Source organism: Myotis lucifugus, unplaced genomic scaffold, assembly GCF_000147115.1.
Source record: "Myotis lucifugus unplaced genomic scaffold, Myoluc2.0 scaffold_183, whole genome shotgun sequence".
Lineage (NCBI taxonomy): Eukaryota > Metazoa > Chordata > Mammalia > Chiroptera > Vespertilionidae > Myotis > Myotis lucifugus.
Genome location: NW_005871231.1, coordinates 2,262,751 through 2,285,693, shown reverse-complemented (window position 1 = coordinate 2,285,693; position 22,943 = coordinate 2,262,751).

Genomic DNA, 22,943 nt, shown 5'->3' with positions numbered 1-22,943 from the left:
CACTTACTCTGCCATTTTTAATCCTTGAAATTCTTCATTTTGATAGTTTGGGGTTTCACAGTTCATTATCAGAACCAAACACAAGAGATTTACATGTTGACAGATGGCATGATTTTACTCAGTAAATGGGTTATACTCCTATAGATGTTTCCTTAAAAATCAGATGTGCCATCTTGTGTGTGATAGAGTAAGCTCAGGGATAAAACAAAAGGGAACCAGGGTTTGTGTGCACTTTCTTCAAGAACTTAACAGAATGAAATGTGTAATTTTAATAATAGGCTACCTAATGTGCATTTGCATTCACCAAGGAGTTAGTGCCTTATCAACATGCAGAGGGATAATGTAGCTGGTTTAAAAATGACCTTGTGGCATTGCATCCAGAAGGAATAAAACAAGAGCAGAAATATCAATTGTTTACAGAGTAGCTAGCCTTTCATCTATTAAATATTTACTTGTGATATTTTTTGACCTGTGATCAGAGGCAGAAGATTAAATCATCTGACCAGAGTTATAGTTAGGGATGTGATTATATATAGGTTATATGTGACTTTGTAATTTGAACTCACCAACTCACAATAAAATAAAATAAAAGCTATAAACCTCTTCCAGAAAACTTTGTTTCTCTCTACCAGTGGGGAAGATAATTATTCACTGCAAAGATAAGACAGACTTGAATCAGTACTATAAAAGAGGTATTAAAAAATCCATGAGAAAATGGAATTGATCTATCAGATATAGAGGAGTTGACCACAGCCTGAAAGATTGGAATTAATTTTTACACTTAGAACCCAGACTGTGAACTCCTCTCAAAGATGTAAAACTCCTACAGGGCAGGACTTAAGTCAACTTTACTTTGGTTTCTAACCCATGGCACTGTGTCTGGTTCATGGTAGTTGTTTATATCAGCAATGGTTATTTTGGCTGCAACTAACAGAAAACTGAACTTAATTGACTTGAACAATAGAAACATATATATATGAGTTTATGTCTATGGTTAGTGTGGCTCCAGAGTTGGTCATTGAGTATCTCAGCAATTTTATCAAGTACCAAGGTTCTTTTCATCTTTCAATTTTACCATCTTCATTAATTGACTTTGTCCTTAGAACTCTGAATGGTCACTTTAAGTGGATAAAGAACTAATAAATTCCTACTATTTATGTCTAAGAGTTGTAGGATTTTCATGGAAGGCCATCTAGTGAACCTGTCCCTTATAACTCATTGACTAAAACTTGGTAATAGACCTCTCTCAATCTAATCACTATTAATGGGAAAAGAACTGACATATTTGGGTGAAATAAATCAGAATTGATCTCTGAGCCATAAGGCAAAAGGGTGAAACAAAATCAGGTATTCTTTTTGAGTGGGCAAACAACAGTGCTTGATCCATTGTTCAACATTTATTAATATTAAATTCAAAATAGCAATTACATTTCAAATTACTTAGTTACCAATCCTATATAATAAAAGGCTAATATGCAAATCGACCGAATGGCAGAACGACTGGTTGCTGTGATGTTCACTGACCACCGGGGACAGACGCTCAATGCAGGAGCTGCCCCCTGGTGGTCAGTGCGCTCCCACAGGGGGAGTGCCACTCAGCAGAAGCTGGGCTCATGGCTGGCGAGTGCAGCGGTGGTGGCAGGAGCCTCACCTGCCTCCACAGCAGTGCTAAGCCATCAGTTGGACATCCCCGAGGGCTCCTGGACTTTGAGAGGGTGCAGGTCGGGCTGAGGGACCCCCTCTAAGTGCACGAATTTCATGCACTGGGCCTTTAGTTAATAATAAAGGTCTAAGACTTTGACTTTGGTGAAGAAAACTACAAAATTGTACCCAAGCATACAAAAGAAAACATAATTGATTTAATTATAATAGTACTAGATAATAAGAGTTCAGTATCTACTATGTTAATTCTTCCTAAATTTAAGTTTAATTCTATTCCAATCAGAATTCCTATTTGACAAATTGTTTATATGGAAAAATAAATGCATAATTATATCCAATAAACTCTGAAAAAATATAATGTCATGGAGGGTTGTGTAGGGTGACTTCAGAGATTTCTTTACCCAAAGGTCTGCAATGGAGAAGTATAAAATAGAATAAAGAGGTAGTGGCATGGATAAAGATAGAGGCAGGTAAATTGACAGAAAAGAGCAGAATGTATATAAACAGGTTTTTGTATATATTAAAATTTGGCATGTCATGACATCAGTCATTTGAAATTCCTGAGAAAAGAGGGGATTTGAAAATGGTGATGAGGCAAAAAACAAAATCAATTCTATCACACCCTCTTTTAAAATAAATTCCAGATGGATTTAAAGTATGAATCTAAAATGAAATAAGCATTAAAAACTACTTCATGAAGACATGGAGATGATATAGGTATAGATGATATAGATAGAGACAGGTATGGATATAAACATAGGTATAGATGCAGATCTTTCCAGCCCTGGAGTGGAGAAGATTTTTCACACACAAAAAGATACGAGTCCAAGGAGTGGTGAAAGCAGACACCACAAACTGATGGTGTTTGGCTCAGGAACTGGGCCACAGATGCATTCAAGCTTGAACAGGGAGAGATAAGAAAGGAAGGAAGAAAGGGAGGGAAAGGAAGAAAAGGAAAGGGAAGGAAGAAAGGGAAGGAAGGAAAGGAAGAAGGAAAGAAAGGAAGGTAGGAAAGGAAGGGAGGAAGGAAGAGGGAAGGAAGGAAGGAAGGAAGGAAGGAAGGGAGGGAGGGAGGGAGGGAGGGAGGGAGGGAGGAAGGAGGAAGGAAGGAAGGAAGGAAGGAAGGGAAGAGGGAAGGAAGGAAGGAAGGAAGGGAGGAGGGAGAGGGAGAGAGAGAGGAGAGAGAGAGAGAGAGAGAGAGAGAGAGAGAGAGAAGGAAAGCAGGAAGGAAGAGAAAAGAAAGGAAATAACTGAAATGGAAGCCCTAAATGTTAACCATTTTTTGTTTATCTCAGTAACAAAATATTACGTGGCCTTATATATAGTCCTTTACACATTTCTGTTACCTGCTTGGCTTCTGGAGGCTTTTGATTTTGTGTGACCCTCCCCCAAATCATGAAGAAACAGATTTAAATATTTTAGCCCAAACAGTATGTATATATGCATAAGACATAAAATGATAAAGTTAAAGACAAATAGCACTCAGTACAAATTTTAATTTGGCCGTAACCGGTTTGGCTCAGTGGATAGAGCGTCGGCCTGCGGACTGAAAGCTCCCAGGTTCGATTCTGGTCAAGGGCATTTACCTTGATTGCAGGCACATCCCCAGTAGGGGGTGTGCAGGAGGCAGCTGATTGATGTTTCTCTTTCATCGATGTTTCTAACTCTCTATCCCTCTCCCTTCCTCTCTGTAAAAAAAGAAAAAGAAAAACAAACAAAAAAAAATTCAATAAAATATTTAAAAAATTTAATATGATGACAAACCTAAAATTAATATCCTTAATATATAAATAGTATTTACTAACCAATTCAAAAAATTCAAACATCTCAGTAAAATAATGGGCAAAAAATACTAACACACACACACACACGACAAATAACATAAGCAAATATATGCACACACACGCGACAAATAACATAAGCAAAAAGTTTGTTATCAGAAGCATCTAAGAGATGAATAAAGTGAAATAATTATTTGATTATGATTTTAGCAGCAGCTGAAATACTGACAATGTCCAATACTAACAAGAGTACGGAAAAAACAGGCACCTCTGGAAAGTATTGATGGGGTTGTATATGTGTATAAAATTTTTCTGTATCATCTTTTTAAAATATATTTTTATTGATTTCAGAGAGGAAGGGGGAGGGAGAGAGAGATAGAAACATCAATGATGACAGACAATCATTGATTGACTGCCTCCTACATATCCCACACTGGGGACTGAGCACATAACTTGGGCATATGCCCTGACCAAGAATCTAACTGCGACCTCCTGGTTCATTACAACCACTGCGCCATGCTGGCCAGGCTTTTCTGTATCATCTTAACAATGTATGTTAAAATATAAACTATGCATGATCTCTGGCTTGATAATTCCATTTTAAATGTTTAATTTAATCAACGAATATATATTGAGATTGTATTATGTGCTAGATCCTATAGTAAGACCATGGGATAAAAAGATGAACAAGAACTTTAAGTCTCTCTCATTTTCTCATGAAGTTTCTATTTTCATGACAATTTATCCTAAGTAGATGACGAGACAAACATAAAAATATGTAGATACAAGGGTATTTTTTTTTCATACACTTAATAGCTAAATATAGGAACTCAAATGTCATCAATATGGATTAATATTAATTATTGCATATTCCAGAAAAGTAGATCATGCAGCCATTTAAAAGGTGAGAGTGGATCTATATGAATTGACCTAGAAAATGTTCATGATATATTGCTAATGGACAATGCTGATTATAGAACTACAGTATAATCTATGTATCACTTATAATGAGTTATATCCAAATATTATTTTAGTGACCTCTGGATGGTGGCATTATGAACAGTCTTATTCCCCTCTTTCTACTTTTGTGCACTTGGTATAATAAAAATAATTACATGTGTTAAATATCAAAGGGAAAACTTAATTCCACTAAAATTACTCTCATAATAAATCATCCATTTCTTCCCATAGCATAATATCTTCCTTTTAGAAATATGCCAGGTACATGGCTGGCAGGCAGAGAGAAGTGGCATTTGCTCCCAGCAGACCTGAGATAGGCTGGAGTTGATGTGAATAGCAGCCAGGACAGTCTGTGGCTGAGTTAGGTGTGGTGGCTGGCATCAGAGTGTGCAAATTGAAGTGGGGCTATGTTTCAAGGCTGATAGAAAAATCTACCAACCAAGGAGAGAGAGACTTCTGTGTGTTTTTTTGTTTGTTTGTTTGTTTTAAATGATAATGCCAAAATGAGCCGCCCAGAAGCCAGAAAGTCCTAGGAGAGCTTCATCACTTCATCACTTTGGAAAGGATTTTTGAAAAAAAATAGCTCAACAATTTGACTTTATCATTGAGGAACCCGAGGCTGGTGAAGGGGTGGGTGGAAAGAGCATATAGTCATCGTGATTAGTATCATGAACTGGATATGACTTACTATATTTCACATTCTCCTAAAAACTACTACAGCCAGGTTGCTGGGAAAAGACCTGGTCCCATTGTTACCCCTGTTCTCTTCTCTGGAGAGCTTGCCTCAGATAATCAGGGCCTGGGCTCCCCAAATTAGAGTTCCCATGGAATCCTTAGCCCTGATTTTGGCTTTGCCAGTTTAGGAAAGGGTTTCTCAAAGTTGGCATTATTGACATTTTGGGCAGGATAATTCACTGTGGTTAGGGGCTATACTGTGCATTGTTGCTTGCCTAGCAACATCCTGGCCTCTACCCAGTAGATGCCAATGGCACCCTCCCACAAATCATGACCATCAAAAATGCCTATACCTTAACTGGACTTATGGACATATATTTATTTAATAGTCATTATATTTACTTTGCTTATTCAATTTAAGTTGAGTTTTCTGTCATGTTATGCAAATCATCAAGGCGGGTATACTTGTTGAGTGTATTTCCTACTAAACGAAAGCTTTAGAAGGGAATAAATTAGGTCTCATTATTAATTCTATTACTAGTGCTCAGTATAGTACTAGTTACAAAATAAGCAAATAAGTATTTGTTGAATGGAGAAATATGGCATAATGTCAAGCACCAAGGGGACTCCAGTCTTCTCCAGATGTGATCTCTCTTGCTTAGACAGTTCAGAGTGTTAACAAGGCCTGAAACGGTTGGTTGGTTTCACAGTGGTGACCAATGGAACATTCAGAATGACAGCATTAGCGTGCAGGGTTTTAGAAAGTGTGTGTGCCTGGACGGATCTAAGTGAAGGCTGTGTGGCGGGGCAGGTCCTGAGCTTGCGGGGTAGGAAAGGAATGCCTAACTTCACCAGAAGTCCTGTAAAATCACTCTGGGACTGCTGACACCATTTTAAGTTAAAATAGAACCTAGGGATTCTTTAGATCTCATTTTTTTTATTTTTATTTTTTTAAATATATTTTATTGATTTTTTACAGAGAGGAAGGGAGAGAGATAGAGAGTTAAAAACATCGATGAGAGAGAAACATCGATCAGCTGCCTCCTGCACATCTCCCACTGGGGATGTGCCCGCAACCCAGGTACATGCCCTTGACCGGAATCGAACCTGGGACCTTTCAGTCCGCAGACCAATGCTCTATCCACTGAGCCAAACCGGTTTCGGCATTTAGATCTCATTTTAAAGATTCAGAAACTTATGCTTATATAGTTAAAATATTGCTTGGGACACTCAACTCATTGAACTGGTTTATGAAAGAAGAATCAGTACTAGAGTGGTCAGCCAGTCCACTATACTTCACTCTACCCCTTTATTCTTTATTGCCCTTTCCTTCTTTTCCTCTTCCTTTTTCCTTTCTTCCCCTCTTTCTTTCATTTGAAATACCTTCATAGGTGGCCTTTCCCTGCCAAACACATCTGTATTCTTAAGACTATCCTTATGAAGGCAGACTTAACATGATCTTTGCTCTTAACTATCTCACAATCTATTAGAAGATGAACAAAAGGCAAAAGACAGTTGTAACAACATGTGGTAGCCATTGAAATCTGTGGACACTCATTTTCAGGGCACTGTTTTCAGTCCACTGGCTGGGGTGGGTGAGTAGTGGTGATTGGTGGTCAGAGAGAAGGTTATGGAGGTCTTAGAAGAGGAAAAAACATCGAGTCCTGAACTTTGCCTCAAGCAGAGGTAATCCAAACAGCAAGACAAGGGGTATGTTGACTTCAGGAAGTATAGTTTATCAGATGGATGGTTTGAGAGATGAGGCTACAGAGCCACGTGAGAAGAATCGTGGTCAGATGGGTGTTATGGAGTGACTACTCTAATTGCCCAGATTAATGGCCGGATAGGACTGATGGCAGGGAGAGAGTTAGGAGGCTGTGTCAGTAAGCTGGGGGTATGTTGGGGGCTGGTAAAGGCTGGGGAAGGTGTGACAACACAGACTGCTATGACAAGACACCCTGACACTTAGATGCTTCCCTCCCTCTCCTCCTCCCTCCTTCCCTCATCTTTAATGATTTCTGGATGTTCTGAAGTGGAACTTGGCAGATGGCATTTTAAGAAAAAATGACTCCACAGCCTCAGGTTCCAATCTGATTTATATATATTTTCTACCAGGAAGGGATGAGAATGCAGCACCTTCTTAGGTAATTAATGATTCAACATGGTGTCTTTGCAAAATGAAATTGAAGCAGCTGGAAGCCTCATTTGCAGCCATAAGAATTCAAAGGATGTGGGAAGGCTGATTTGTGATTGTTGCTTTTCCTCAATAAAAATTAAACTGATTACAAAGAGCTGACAATGAGACAATGTCTTGCAGAAGTAATGATTCTGACATTTTCCTGAGTGTTTACCACAAATATTCAAATTTATCATTCTTGATGTTTTTAGAAAAATGGGAACAAAATATTATTTTGGTTCTGCAATATTTTCTTGAATGCAAATTAATATGCATGCATAATTGTCAGAAAATTAAGACTTCTGAGCTTCCTATCATATTCATTTTTTTAAATTAAGTGTTCTGATGGGAGATCATGGAATTAAGCCCAATGAGCTTTTATTTTATATATAAAAAGCATTTAAAGAGTGATAATATATCTTTTCTGTATAGAAGATGTACCCATCATTAAAATCCTGGGGTTCTTTGGTGAATTCAACTTTTAATGAAGAATTATTGACAAAACAATACTAGATAACATTATATAGCCCTTAAAAGCTTATGGATATCACTTACTTGAATATTTTAATAACTATATTGATAGTATGGTTGTTCTATTTCACAGATGAAATTAGAATTCCCCTCACTTTCTGATCTTAGATATGTTCCTAACTGCTCTTAGCTTGTTTCCTTGTCTGTGGGTGAAGCTGACTATTCTTGTGTCATGGGTTAGGGCAGTGATTGGCAAACTCATTAGTCAACAGAGCCAAATATCAACAGTACGATTGAAATTTCTTTTGAGAGCCAAATTTTTTTAACTTAAACTATATAGGTAGGTACATTGTTATTAACTTAATTAGGGTACTCCTAAGCTGGTCTTTGCTAAAAACATCCTCAATCTGATTGAGGTACATTCGCTGAGGTCGACCCCTTCCAACTCTCCCATCCACACTCGTCTTGTATACTTGTTTCAGATAGAGGAGTGTGGATGGGAGAGTTGGAAGGGGTTCACCTTAGCGAATGTACCTCAAAACAATGTACCTCCCCCGCGCTGTCCCGCGGCCCGCCTGCACCGTGTCTCCCATCGCCCAACCGACCCACACCCCCCCGCTTCTTCTAACGCCACTTCTTCAAAATAGACTCCCCCAGGCCGAAAACCGACTTCTGCACATGGGCCACGAAATTTCAATCGCACTGTACGTGCGCGCCTGCATGTGGTATTTTGTGGAAGAGCCACACTCAAGGGGCCAAAGAGCTGCATGTTGCTCGCTAGCTGCAGTTTGCTGACCACTGGGTTAGGGTGAGGATCATGGGATCCAAATAAAACTCAGCACAGCCATATGTTAGTAATGCTTGTTGATGTTATTACCACAACCACACTATTTACACTAGGCCTGCTTTTAATCCTGACTTTCTTATTTCTAGTGTAGTAATCTTGGAGTCATCCTAAATCTCATCATTTCAATGTTATATGTGTCCTTCCTTTATAATGCACTCTACCTAATATTTTCTCCTTTTCATTCCCTCTATTTTGCAAAGTGTCCATGATACCCATATCCATATAATAGTAGTATGAAAACATAAGGTTCCCCTGCCATAGCTTATTGGAGGCTTGTTTAATTGTGTTACACTGGAAGTATTATGGCTCTGCCCAATGGGGAAATGTATTTTATCTTATATTCAAGACAAAAAGTGACTATTTTTATATGGGGTGCATGCCTGTCAAAATGGCTAAAATTAAAAGAAAGCCTGACAGTACAAAATGCTATTAAAGATGAAGAATAAATGACCTCTCATTTATTGCTGATGAGAATGCAAAATGGTACAACTACCTTAGAAAACAGTTTGGCAGTGTTTTTATCAAGTTAAGAATGCATTTTTGTATGCCTTACCATTTCCACTCTGAGTATAATCACAGAGCAGTAAAAAGTTTCACACATAAACCTTGTAAAAAATGTTCAGCCTCATTTATAAAAAGTAAAATAGCAGCTTTGTTTTTAATAGCTCAAATCTGGAAACAACCTAAATGTCCTTCATACGGTGCATGGCTAAGCAAACTCTCATAAGTCCATGAATTGGAATACTCTGAACAAACTAACAAATAAACAAACAAAAAGAAAGCACATTATTGATTCATGCAACCACTTGGATGGCTCTTAAATAGTCAATTTACTTTTAGAAAAAGCCAATCCTAAGATGTTGTGTTCTATATGATCCTGTTTATTTAACATTCTCAATGTGCCAAAATTATAGAAATGAAGAACATATGAGTGTTGTCAGGAGGGAAGAGGGGGGCATAACTTTATAGGGGGAGCATTAGGGATTTCTATGTGGTGTTAGAACAATCCCATATCCTAATTGTGCTGGTGGTTATACACGTTGTGAAATGTCAGAACCACACACACACACACACACACACACACACACACACACATGAGTGCATGTGAAAACTGGCAAATTTTGAATATGGTCTGTAGTTCAGTTATGAATATGGTGTCAATTGTTACCATGATTATGGAATATGTTATCATTGGAGGAAACTTCATGAAGAGGACACAGGACTTTCTGCACTATTTTGCAACTTCCCTGTTTCAGAATTAAAAAAAAAAGGTTTGTAAAATGTGAGAGAGGTACTTATAATGTTTTCAATGCCATAGCAAAGAGTGAAAAGACAAGTTGTGCAGAGGGAATTCAGACACAGAACTCAGCCTGGCACAGAAGAAGGCTGTGGTATTGTCTTCATTTTCATTAACAGGTAGAACAAGGACCACAGTATTGAAAGGAAGCAACACTTTTTTTTTTTGGAAGTGAAGTGATAGATAATAAGTTTTTAAAGTCTGTTTTTTGAGTAAATGCTTAAGTGTAGCCTAAGAGATTTCTAAAGCAAGAAGTAGTTGTTTCCACACAAATTGTGTGAGGCTTTAAGATTTGAAATAGAAACCAGACTGGAAAAAGTTGTAAAGGTGGTGAGCCTACACTACACTGCAAAGGATTGGGAGCTGATTTACAAGACCTATCTAGAAACTATTTTTGAGCTCTTGAAACGTTAGAGAGGACAAAAGCAGCACACTCATACTCTGTTACAAAGCAAGTTGGTTCAATAGGCTAAATAAATCCTAGCCTCTACTTGGGTGATAGAAGTCATAGACAGATCATTTCTAAAACCATTTTACAAAGGAGAAATCAGAGGCTACCATGACTTACTATATCCTCTAGAATTTGTAGTGTGTAGCTTTGTACTATAACCCACATGAAAACAAGGTGAGTGAACCTCACTTTTGCATTAATGAATTAATGAATTCATTCATTTAGTAAACCTGTTTTAGTTGCTTCTTTATTATGTGCCATGAACTACATCAGTGGCTAGGGATACGACAATGAACAAGATAGCAAAAACTCATGAAGCCATTATAGTGGGGAAAATATTGTGTGTGTTACCTCCCATTGAGTAGGCTCAGACTCTTGGTGACCTTATGAATGAGTGAGGTCTACAATGTCCTATCTTCCATACCCTGCTCAGCTCCTACACACACATGCCTATGTCTTCTTTTACAGAGTCAATCCATTTTATGTTTGGATTTACATTATGTTTCCTGCTGTCTTCTATTTTTCCCAGCATTATTCTCTTTGTCACGTCTGCCTCCAACAATGTCTCAGGCTACATTTGTTCTAGGACCCACTTGTTCATCTCTCTGTTTATCCAGGGTATCCATAGAGCTCCTCTCCAACACCATATTTTTCAGCCTTCCTCACTGTCCAACTTTCACATCCATATATAACTGGGAATATGAGGGTGAGTATCATCTTGGCCTTGGTCTCTAATGACACATCTTTGCACTTGATAACCTTTCCTAATTCTTCCACTGCTGCCCTTCCGAGTCTCAGCCTTCTCTGGATTTCTTGGTTGTCTCCATTAAGAATTTCTCTGTCTTTATTGTCTATGTTGATATCGTGTATTCCTTCTGCGGTTATGATTCTTGTCTTTTTGCTGTTCAAATGCACTCCTGCTTTACCACTTTTTTCATTTACAAGTCATTTCAAATCGTTGCTACTTTTTGCCAGTAAGATGGTGTCATCTGCATATCTTAAGTTATTGATATCTCTTCCACCAAGTTTCACTCCTTCTTTCTCTGAGTTTAGCCCAGTTGTTTGTTTGTTGTTGTTTTTTAATGTGATGTTTTAGTACAGATTAAGCCAATAGGGAGATAAAATGCATCATTGTCTGTTAACTTTGCCTGAAGGAAATCATTCTGTCTCTCAATATTCTGTATTCACAGTGGCTTCCTGACCACGTTGCAGGTTAAACATCAGGACAATCAAGTGTTGGGGTACAAGCACTTCCTTCAGAGCAACCCAGAGCTTTCATGATCCTCAGAGTCAAAGGCTTTACGAGTCTACAAAACAGACTAATCAGAAATTCTTCAGAATACTGCAGTAGCCAACAAATGTTCACAATTAGTTATACATTGTCTCCTCCTTTACTGAATCCAGCTTGAACATCGAGCGTTTCCTGCTCTGTATAAGGTAGAAGCTTTTATTGGATCACTTTGCTTGTGTGGGAAGTTAGAGCAATGGTCCTATAGTCATTGCATTCCTTGGCATCTCCTTTCTTGAAAATGGATGCATATTGAACGTTCCCAGTCTGTAGACCATTGTTTTGCTTTCCATAGTGGATGACACATATATTTTTTACATTATTTTCTTTTTTATTCAATACTATTTTGTATTAGTTCTAGGTGTACATTATGGTGGCCAGACAATCATATACTTTACACAGTGATCTCCCCTGATATTTCAGGTACCCACCTGGCTCCATACAGAATTATTACAACTTATTCATCATACTCCCCCTGCTGTACTCCACATACCTATGACTATTTTGTAACTACCAATTAGTACTTCTTAATTTCTTCCCCATTTTTTACCTACCCCCCACTCTCCCTCCCCTTTGGTAATCATTAGTTTGTTCTCTATATCTATGAGTCTGTTACTATTTTGCTTATTTTGTTTTAATATTCCACATATAAGTGAAATAACATGTGATTTGTCTTTCTATGGCTTATTTCACTTAGCATAATACTCTCTGCATTCATCCATGTTGTTAAAAAATAGTAAGATTTCATCCTTTTTTAATGGACTAATAATATTCCATTGTCTATATGTACCACAGCTTTTTTATTTGCTCATCTATTACTGGAAGTTAATTTTGATCCTCTCAGTCTCTGTGGCTCGAAATAATTCTATCAGTGTCCCACCTACCTCCCCCTGATGGTTTATTTATTTCTAATACTTTCAGGACAGCTTTTACTTTACTTTTTAGATTTATAGGTTCTTCCTCAAAGCAATCTTCTTCACAGGTATCTGTCATTCTTTTGTCTCCTCTGTGTAGATTTTCAGTATACTGTTTACACCTTCACTTTATCAATACCAGGCTACTGTTTACACCTCCCCTTTATTTTCTTCCATTTACTTTGGTTCATGCTACTTATAGTCCATCCTCCAATTATATGTGTTGTGCAGCATTGTACTTTCTTTTTGCCTTTGCGTACATCAGCCTCTAGACATCCATAGGGTTTAGTCTAATTGTGTTATTAGCAGCAGTGCTATTTGCATTTGTCCTCTGCTCTCCCCCAGTAACTGTTTGGATCCTTTCTGACCTGGGAGTTTCATCTTCTTTCAACACTTTCTCAGATTTCATTGTGGACTGCCTAAGTGTTCACAGGCACTTACCTGCATACATCCAAACACACCCTCTCCCTTGGTGACTCCTCAGTGCCATCTGAGGTAGCGCATCTTCATTCACTGCAGACTCAGTCTCTTGCTGTGTTGATATTCTTCCTCATGTTCTGTACTAAGTGATAGTTTTAGGTAAAGCAACTGACATTTAAAATAATCATTATCTTCAGTAAAGTGGCACTAATTTTAACGCTTTCAATGGCTGCTCCTTTTCAAGGCACAGAGCAGCCCGGTTTCCTTTCCATTGTAGAGATTGCCGATGTGATGACATCCAAACCATCAGCTGCCTCCCACAAGGATATTGACAGCTGGGGTGCTTTCAGTATTCTCTGCAGTTATTGTCCCCTCTCCATGCTCTTCTGCAGATTAGATTGAAATGGTAGCATTTCACTGCAGTTGAGATGGTGGGTTCTGCAGATTGACAGATATAATTATCACATTCACTTCCAGGCATGTGGTATCTAAGTAATAGTCCCCATATTTACCCAGCATTGATCAGGAAAGAGTTCAATCAGTTAGAGAGGGATTTTTCAAACAAAACCTTGCCAGCAAACTCATCCAATAACAATGTTCTCACTTCTGATATGAAGTTAGAGTCTTTCCCCAGCTCTGACTGCGATCAACAGTCATCACCCAAGGACACCAGGCCTCCGTGAGCATTGGGTCAGTATAGAGGAACTGCAAAGAGGCCCGGATCCTTTCATTCCAAGGAGATAAAGCAATGCAAGGATTTCCATTTTAAAGGGAGTAAACAGAGAATGGTGAATGCAAGAAAATAAAATACAGTTTGTCACAGTTAGGGAGTTTAGTCAGTAAAAGCAGTAAAAAGGTATACCAGTACAGTGTTTTGTAGTTGTTTTGTCTGTTTGCTTATTTATGACAAAGGAATGAAGATCATGGTTGTTTAGTACTCTGCTAAACTTTAAAGATACCCTAACCTGCCTTCTTTCTTTCCTCTCATGATGGGAAAACATCAAGCTTTTCCCACTAGTCTAGTCAGTTAATTGGCTAGTTAGGGGAAGCTCAAAATTTGCACAGAGGAAGAAGCCACAACATGAAGGAGATGTATTGGCAGTACATTTGTCACCGTTGTTTAGACTTATATTGTCCTCGAGTTGGAGAGGTGAAGGGGACCTTCAATCATATGTGGTCCAATACCCATTCTCCAACATCTCTGAGAAGGGCAGTCAATCTCTCCTTGGATGTTTCCCATGAAGGTTAGCCATACACACATCAGGAAGAGTCAAAGACTGAAAAGCTAAGTGACAAGGCTGGGCCAAGGGGAGAGCTCACCTGGGTGCTGCTCTCAATAATGGTAATGGTTATGGTGGCAATAAGAGCAGTAATAATGATTCTGAATGATGGGAAGGAATCTAATGTTGGACTATGGCATATTACAGACCAGGCAACTTCCAAGGGTTTTACATGCATTATCTTACTGAAATCTTTGCACAATTCTAAGAGTCAAGGGACCTTTCTTTTGTTTAAAAATGTGGCTTAAAATATTAATAAACTCATTCTGGGTCAGACAGTCATCAAGTAATAGAGCTGCAATGATCTGATTGCAGCTTTTTTCTTAGCCACAATGCCTTGCTGACTTGCATGTGCTCCTTCATATGTTCAGATCAGAAGTTCAAAGAGAACATGCAGGAGAGAGGGAGTGAGAAAAAGGGGAGTTGCATCCTGGTGATTCCTTAGGAAAAAGTCCATAATAAACAGTGAAAGATAGCGTGTGTTCAGGCAGGAATGAAAGCTCAGCTCAGATGTTCAAAGTGAATAAACACAACCAGTTCATTTTGATTATCCCATTGTGGTGTCTTCCCGGGAGGGTCATCATATGGCCCACTGCCTCCCTTCTCTGTTTATTTTATTGTGTTTGTAAGCTCACAAAGCAGAAACCAGTGTCTTCTCTGTGGCAATCCCATAAAAGTTAAATAACACTTCTATTAACAGACACATTCTTGTTTTGGTTGGAGACTTACACACTGTTATCCTACCTCTACAGTGATCATTGATCAGCTTTAAAAAATTCCATTTTCCCAACAGGTATATTAAGTCTCTTTCAATTACTTGGGATTTTTTCCCTAAATGAGGAAAGTGGGCAATCTGCATTACACCAGTTTAAGGCATACCTGGGAAGGAAAAGTGAATGTGGACACTTCTTAAAACAATCGTTCATCATGTGCCACCCACTATACTAAGTATTCACTGGCATCAACTCATTGGATGCTCACAGCAATCTGTTGAAGTAGGTGTCATGATCACCCATGGTTTATGGAGGAGGACACTGCAGTGCAAGAGGTTATACACTTGAACAAGGTCATGGTGCCAGTCATGGTGGATCCAGCATACCTGTGATCTTTCCTGTCAGATATAGGACCTATAGGGAGAATGACATTTGTGTATAAAGGTGGACACAGAGCCCTTTCTCAAGAGGAAAACACTAAGCTGAGACCTTAAGAGTGATGAGGGGCTGAAAAAAGAGCTTCTTGAGAAGAAAGAACAAGTGTAAAGGCTCCAAATGAAAAGAATTAACACTTTCAAGAAAGAGCAAAGATGTTATGATGACCTGAGCAGGATGTCTGAACAAGTGGTGGAGCTGAGATTTCAGTCCCTGCAGTGTGGTTTCAAACCCCCACATAAACCACTCTCTCAATACTATATGGACACTCTAATCCTGTTGAGTGCTACAGACACTCCTGAGTAAGACAGAAGCACAGAATTTCCCATTGATTTTGCATTCTGGAGACTTTAACAAGAGTAATACCATGGCATGGTGGTTGGCAGAAACCAGATGGGAAAGCTGGGAAGAGTAAATAGGAGACTGAGAACAGATAGCAAGTGTCAACAAATACTTCAGAAGGTGTTTTTTTTTTCCTTTGCTGAAAATTCTAGGGGAGAATATGAAGTTAAGGGAGAGCTTGTAAAAAGGAGAAACAAAATGAACAAACATGCGAATGCTGATAAGATTGATCCAGGAAAGAGAGGAAGAGCTATAATAACACAAGAAAGAAATTGATTATGTCCAGAAACATTAGTGTATGATTTGATTCTTAGCCATTGGCTAAAAGGGATTTATGAACATCTAGGCACACAGTGTGTTCTAACCTGTTTGTCTTGTTTCTATACTGTGTCCATCCCTCACTTGAATGAAGCCAAACACAATCAATATGTAATATGTTGCATGGCCAGCATTGCTCAGTGAATAGACCGTCAGCCTGCAGACTGAAGGGTCCCAGGTTTGATTCCGGTCAAGAGCACATGCCTGGACCTTACCTGCAATCCCCACCCCATCCCTACCCCTCCCAAGGAACGGAAGAACTGGTCCGGTGGAGCAGCCGGGGTCGCAGTGGAGGCCCGCCAGCCTGCGCAAGGAGCAGAGCTGACCAGGTCTTTCCATGCAGCATGGCCTCAGACAGGATCCCATCCAAGATACTGTATTAAATTTTGGTCATCGACATAGAAGATGGCGACCGGCAGGAAGGTAGGGAGGGAGAGAGTGTGAGAGCACGAAGGAGCGATAGAGGAGTGTGCGGACATGTGTGGTGTGTGTGTGTGTGTATGAGCTAGGGACAGTTAGATTCTGCAGGTCTTCCAAGGGGCTGCCAAACCGGGCAGTCTTAGACGATGGAGCCCCGCTCCCAGTGTGGACACTCTTGGGCTGCCAGCGTGGGCACAGAGACCACGCCATCTTGAGAAACAGAGCTGCTTGAGACTAGGATCCTGGCCTCAGCACCACCCAGTCTGGTCTTTGATGCAAACTAGGACCCTGCAGCCACCGGGGACAGAGACCTGCAACCACACCTACAGACCCACAGACACCAAGAATCCAGACAACCCCACGTCAGATCTCTGTGAGTAACAGAGCCCATTCCCCTCCCCGCAGGCTCCCGGGCAGCGCCATAGTAACTGATAGACCCACCCCTTGCACAGCGTGCACCTCTGCAGGAATTTGAGCCTGAGAGCTTGCAGACACTGGGAATCTGTTCCCCTCAGCACCTCTAAAGGAACTTGAGCCTAGGAATGCTCAGACACTGGGAATTTGTTCCCTACAAGGCAATCGGGTGACCAAACCCGAAGCCCATGCAGGGCTGTAGTGCCACCTGACTTTGATTCTGGGCAAGCGCTCACTGAAGTCCCCCAAGCTGACCAGGACCCCGATTCTCCAGGCGGGAGGCAGCAATAAGCACCAGTGACTTGGCTCTGTTTCTTATCACGCACGCCTGGGATCCCTGATTCCCAGTGCATTCACACTAAGAGCCAGTGACTCCAATTCTTGGTGCATGCACACACAGGGACCCTGAATCTCAGTGCGAGGCTGAGATACTGGATTCTTGGGGAACTCTGACTCCTGGCACACGCTAGGGGGCTCTGATTTTCAACACATGCCAGGGGGGTGTCTGTTTCAGCATGGTGCAGGTGGGGTCCCTGATTCTAGGTGCGCACACGAGGCCACACTGAGCACTGGTAATGCTGCCTCTGGGCGAGCCTGGTTCCCACCAACCCATGACAGTCACACATCTTAGTGTCGGAGCTCTTCAGTGACCCTAGGGTGGTGCGAAGCACCCACTGCACACGGCCCAGGCCCATGCAACTCGACATTTGAACCTTCTGGTGATAGTCAAAATGGGGAGACGACACAACCACCAGAGGAAAGAAAATGAGGAGTCGCCAAGAAAGGAAATTAGTGACATTGAAGCTTGCAACACGATGGAATTAAGAGTAATGGTTGTACAATTCATTCACTGGATGGATGAGAAAATCAACAACCTATGCAAGAATCAGGAAGAAATGAAAAGTGATGTAGCTACAATCAAAAACACCATGGAAGGTTTCAACAGTAGACTAGAAGAAGCAGAGGACCGAATTAGTGAGTTAGAAGATAAGGTAGAGAAACAGCTCAATCTGAACATCAATTGGAGAAATAAATTAAAAAGCAGGAGGAGAGCCTAAGGGAGCTTTGAGACAATATGAAACGAAGTAACATACACATAATAAGGCTGCCAGAAGGGCAAGAAGAGCAGCAAGGATTAGAAAATCTATTTGAAGATATAATGACAGAAAACTTCCCAGATATGGGGAAGAAAAAAGTTACACAAGTACAGAGAGTCCCAAGCAAGATGAATCCCAAAAGACCCACACCAAGACACATCATAATTACAATGGCAAATCTTCATGACACAGAGAGAATCTTAAAGGCTGCAAGAGAGAGACAGAGAGTTACCTACAAAGGATCCCCCATCAGATTATCAAATGATTTCTCAACAGAAACACATCAAGCTAGAAGAGAATGGAAGGAGGTATACAAAGTGTTGCAAAGCAAAGGTCTGAATCCAAGAATACTCTATCCAGCAAGACTATCAATCAAAATTGAAGGGGAAATCAGGAGCTTCACAGACAAAAAAAGGCTAAAGGAGTTTACCACTACCAAGCCAGCAATGCAAGAAATACTAAGGGAATGCTGTAAAAAGAAGAAATAAAAAGGTAAGAAAGAACACAGGCACAAAAATAGAAATGACTACAAACAAGTACCTTTCAATAATAACTTTAAATGTAAATGGACTAAATGCTCCAATCAAAAGACATTGAGTGGCTGAATGGATAAAAAGACATGACCCATATATATGCTGTCTACAAGAGACCCACCTCAGAACAAGGAACTCACACAGACTGAAAGTGAAGGGATGGAAAAATATCTTTCAGGCAAATGGAAATGAAAAAAAAAAGCTGGGGTAGCAATACTTATATCTGACAAAATAGACCTCAAAGTGAAGGCCATAACAAGAGATAAGGAAGGCCACTTCATAATACTAAAGGGATCAATACAACAAGAGGATATAACCCTGATAAACATATATGCACCCAAAGCAGGAGCACCCAAATACATAAAAAAAAATCTCCTGGTAGATATCAAGGGAGAGATCGACAACAATACAATCATAGTAGGGGACTTAAACACACCACTGACATCATTGGATAAATCCTCTAGACAAAAAATCAGCAAAGAAACATCAATCCTAAATGACTCACTAGATCAGATGGACTTAATTGACATCTTCAGAACATTTCACCCCGCAGAATATACGTTCTTCTCAAGTGCACATTGGGACATTTTCAAAAATAGAACACATATTGGGTCACAAGCAAAGTCTCCCAAAATTCAAGAAGATTGAAATCATACCAAGCATCTTTTCAGACCACAGTGGCATAATATTAGAAATAAACTACAATAAAAACAATCCAAAAAACTCAAATATTTGGAAGCTGAATAGCATGCTATTAAATAATGATTGGGTTACCAATGAGATCAAAGAAGAAATTAAAAACATCCTGGAAACTAATGACAATAAAAACACAACAATCCAAAATTTATGGGACACAATGAAAGCAGTCCTGAGAGGGAAGTTTATAGCTCTACAGGCCTACCTCAATGAATATGCTTGACCACCATGAATATGCCAGATACTATAACAAACTAAGTCATAACAAGATGGATTATATAAGCATAAGATGTCTGTTTTCAAGAAGTTCTCACTTTTATGGGGTAAGACAGCATCCTACAGCACATGTCCTGGTCCTTTGCTGAATCAATGTAAGTAAATTTTATTAATCTGTGGGATTGAAAAAATACATGCATATAAATTAATGTCAGGATTTTAACCATTTTTCAGAGCTTTTTCTCCCCTTATCTGATTTTTCTTTCCTTTTCCCTTTTCTTATATTGAATGTTCATTTACATATATTCAGTTATATCTACATTATGCAGTATAAAATATTAATATAAAATACTAGTACAGCAGGTGAAGGACTTTATCCCAAATATGTAATAAACTTTTATAAAGCAATAACAGGACTAATTTTTTAATTACAAATTGGGAAAATGCCCTGTACAGACAGTTCACAAAGGAAGATGTAGAAATGACCAATAAAAATATAAACAGGTCATTACCCACCAAGAAAACACAAATTTTAACCACAAAGAGATACAAGCACCCATCCTAAGAACAGCTCAAATATGAAAGACTGACATAAGATGTTGGTGAGGATAAGCATCAGGTGGAATCTTCATATACTACAAGAAATTGGGAGTGGTTGTATTAAATGCTATAACTCATTTGAAACACTATTTGTCATATAAACATAGCTAAATACCCAGAAATCTGCACACCTTGTTACCCAAAAGAAATAAGAAGTTAGCAGTACACGAATATTTTAAGAATGTTTATAAGAGCTTTATTCATGATAGCCATGGTTAAAATGTTTGTCAACAGTTTAATAAACTGTAGTATAGTCATGCAAAGAAATACTACTCCTTCATAAAATGGAAAGAACTGATGTCTATAAAATCATAGATGAATCTCAAAAATATTATCTGAAAGGAGCCAGACACAAAATCGTATAACTGTATAATTCAATTTATATGGAAGCAAAACTAGTCTATGACAATAGAAATTAGAACAGTGTTTGCCTATGGGATTGGGGGTTGACTGGAATGGGCACTGGAGAAGTTTCTGATGGAAATGGTCTAACTACAATTTGGGTAGTGTGACATGAGTATAAAAATAGTCAAAACTCATCAAATAGTACAATCATACAGTCAAATTAATTTTTAATAGGAAGCACAGATAAGCCGAGTTTACTTGTTAAATGTAGAGAAAGTGGCCTCTTCTTCGACAGCTGACGAGGTATAAGAAATTGATATGACAAACACAGAGGTCTTAAATAAAGCTCTTTGCACTACTAGAAAAAAAAAAGAATATTTTAAGGACCTCAATATTTTTGTTTCTGTAAACTTGCTCTCCTCCAGTTTTCCCATAGCTAACATTTATTGAGTTCTGACTGGGCATCAGCCATTATTTGAAGCACTTTCCATATATTAACTCACAGAATCCTCACAAAAACCCTATGAGGTAGGTAGATATTTCCATCACCTTCAGCTTACAGATAATGCAGTTCAGGTTACACATGAAGCAGTCTGCTTTTAACCATAATGCTATATCTTGTCCCATAAACAGTAGAGTCATCCTCGTGTTTTTTCTTCACACCCAAATTCAGTCCATCAGAATGTCCTCATAGATCTGCATCTAAGCATATCCCACCCTATTCTGAGCTGCCATCGCATCTCCTCTGTACCACCATCTTTCTGCTTCTGACGTTTGCTCCCATCCCCCAGGTCCACAAGTCTGTCTCATCAGCTCATTTCTCTCCCCTGTTTAGAACCCTCTGCTTACTTCCAGGACACTTAGAATAACGATCTTACAATAGCTTTTGGGGGACATTTGACAGTGTCTGAAGATATTTTTGGTTGTCGGAAGTTTTTATTTATTCATTTTTATTGTTGACACTATTACAGATGTTCCACAATTTCCTCCCCTTTGCCCATTTCCACCCACCCCCACAACCCCCATCTTGGCCTTTGCCACTCTGTTGTCTGTGTCCATTGATTATGTACGTATGTTCTTTGGCTACTGTCTTCACCTTCTTTTTACCAGTCCCCACTAACCTTTCACAGAATCCCACAGTTAGTGATGGTTGGTGGCTGAATGAATGAAACCCCTTTAATTGTCATAATAAATATATGAGGAAGGTGCTTGCAGATGGCCATCTTTTCTCTGTTTTTCACTGGCATGGAATGTGAAAGAGCAAGCTCTCTGGTGTCTCTTCTTATAAGGCCACTAATCCTATTGGATCAGGGCCCAACCCTGATGATCTCATTCAACCTTCTTTATTTTTGTAAAGGTCCTATATCCAGAAACAGTCACACTGAGAGGGATTCAGCACATGGATTTTGGGGGACACAAATATTCTGTCCATAGCAATTCCATTTCATACCTAGAAGATTAGATTGGGACAGAAAGTCAGCTATGCTTTGTCTGAAAGGCTGACTCCCTCTGGTTCGTAGTGGCTGCCTGGAGTCTGGAGAGAGACAAATTCTAGAGCCACAAATCAGTTATCTATGTGTGTGTGAGCATGGAGTAGGAACCAGAGGCATGTGTGCAACTGTTTGCCATCACTGAACAATTTTATCCTAATCTTCAATACTCACAACCCGGAAGGCAACTTTTTATTTCCCATCTTACAATGACCAACTTAAATATAGGGAATTTAAGTATTTTACCAGAGAGTAGTTAAAAGCAGATCTTCTATTTGAACTGGATTCAGTGGCTGTTTATGGGTACAATTGACTTAAATTCCTCTCACAATAAGGATTTTGTCACTTCCTCATTTCCAAATACATTTGGAAACTATGTATTTGTTGAAATCACAGTGTTACAGGAAGTAGAAGTACAAATGAGGCTTAGAGATCATCAGAATTGACTATTTTGTTTTTTTCTCAAAGCATTAGTGAAAACATTTTGTCAGTGAGATATTATTAGAACTCCAAATATATAAAATAAATAAAAAACAGAGTTGAAGAGGACAAAGACTTCACCACTGCCACAGCCTTAGAAATACCCCCCCCCCAGAATCCCCAGAATCCCATGGTTTAGAAACCACTGATCCAGCTCACTCTCCTTATTCAGTTGAGAAAGCACATGTGTCCTAACCAGTTTGGCTCAGTGGATAGAGTGTCAACCTGTGGACTGAAATGTTCCAGGTTTGATTCCGGTCAAGAGCATGACCTTGGTTGCAGGCACATCCCCAGGAGGAGGTGTGCAGGAAGCAGCTGATCAATGATTCTTATCAATGTTTCTAACTCTATTCCTCTCTCTTCCTCTCTGTAAAATATCAATAAAATATATTTTTTTAAAAAAGAGAAAGAGAAAGGCACACATTGCTTGCTGAAGGTCACACAATTAATTAATGGCTGACCCAGGAGTGTAGCTCTGGCCTCTTGCTTCCTAATCCAATGCTACTTCTAATACACAGGTGTTGGAATATTTTGTTAAAAAGCATCTGTGACTTTGAAACACCAGGCTTTTCTGGAATCATAACTGAATTATGTAGGGCACGTGAGGTTCCCTGAAAATCCC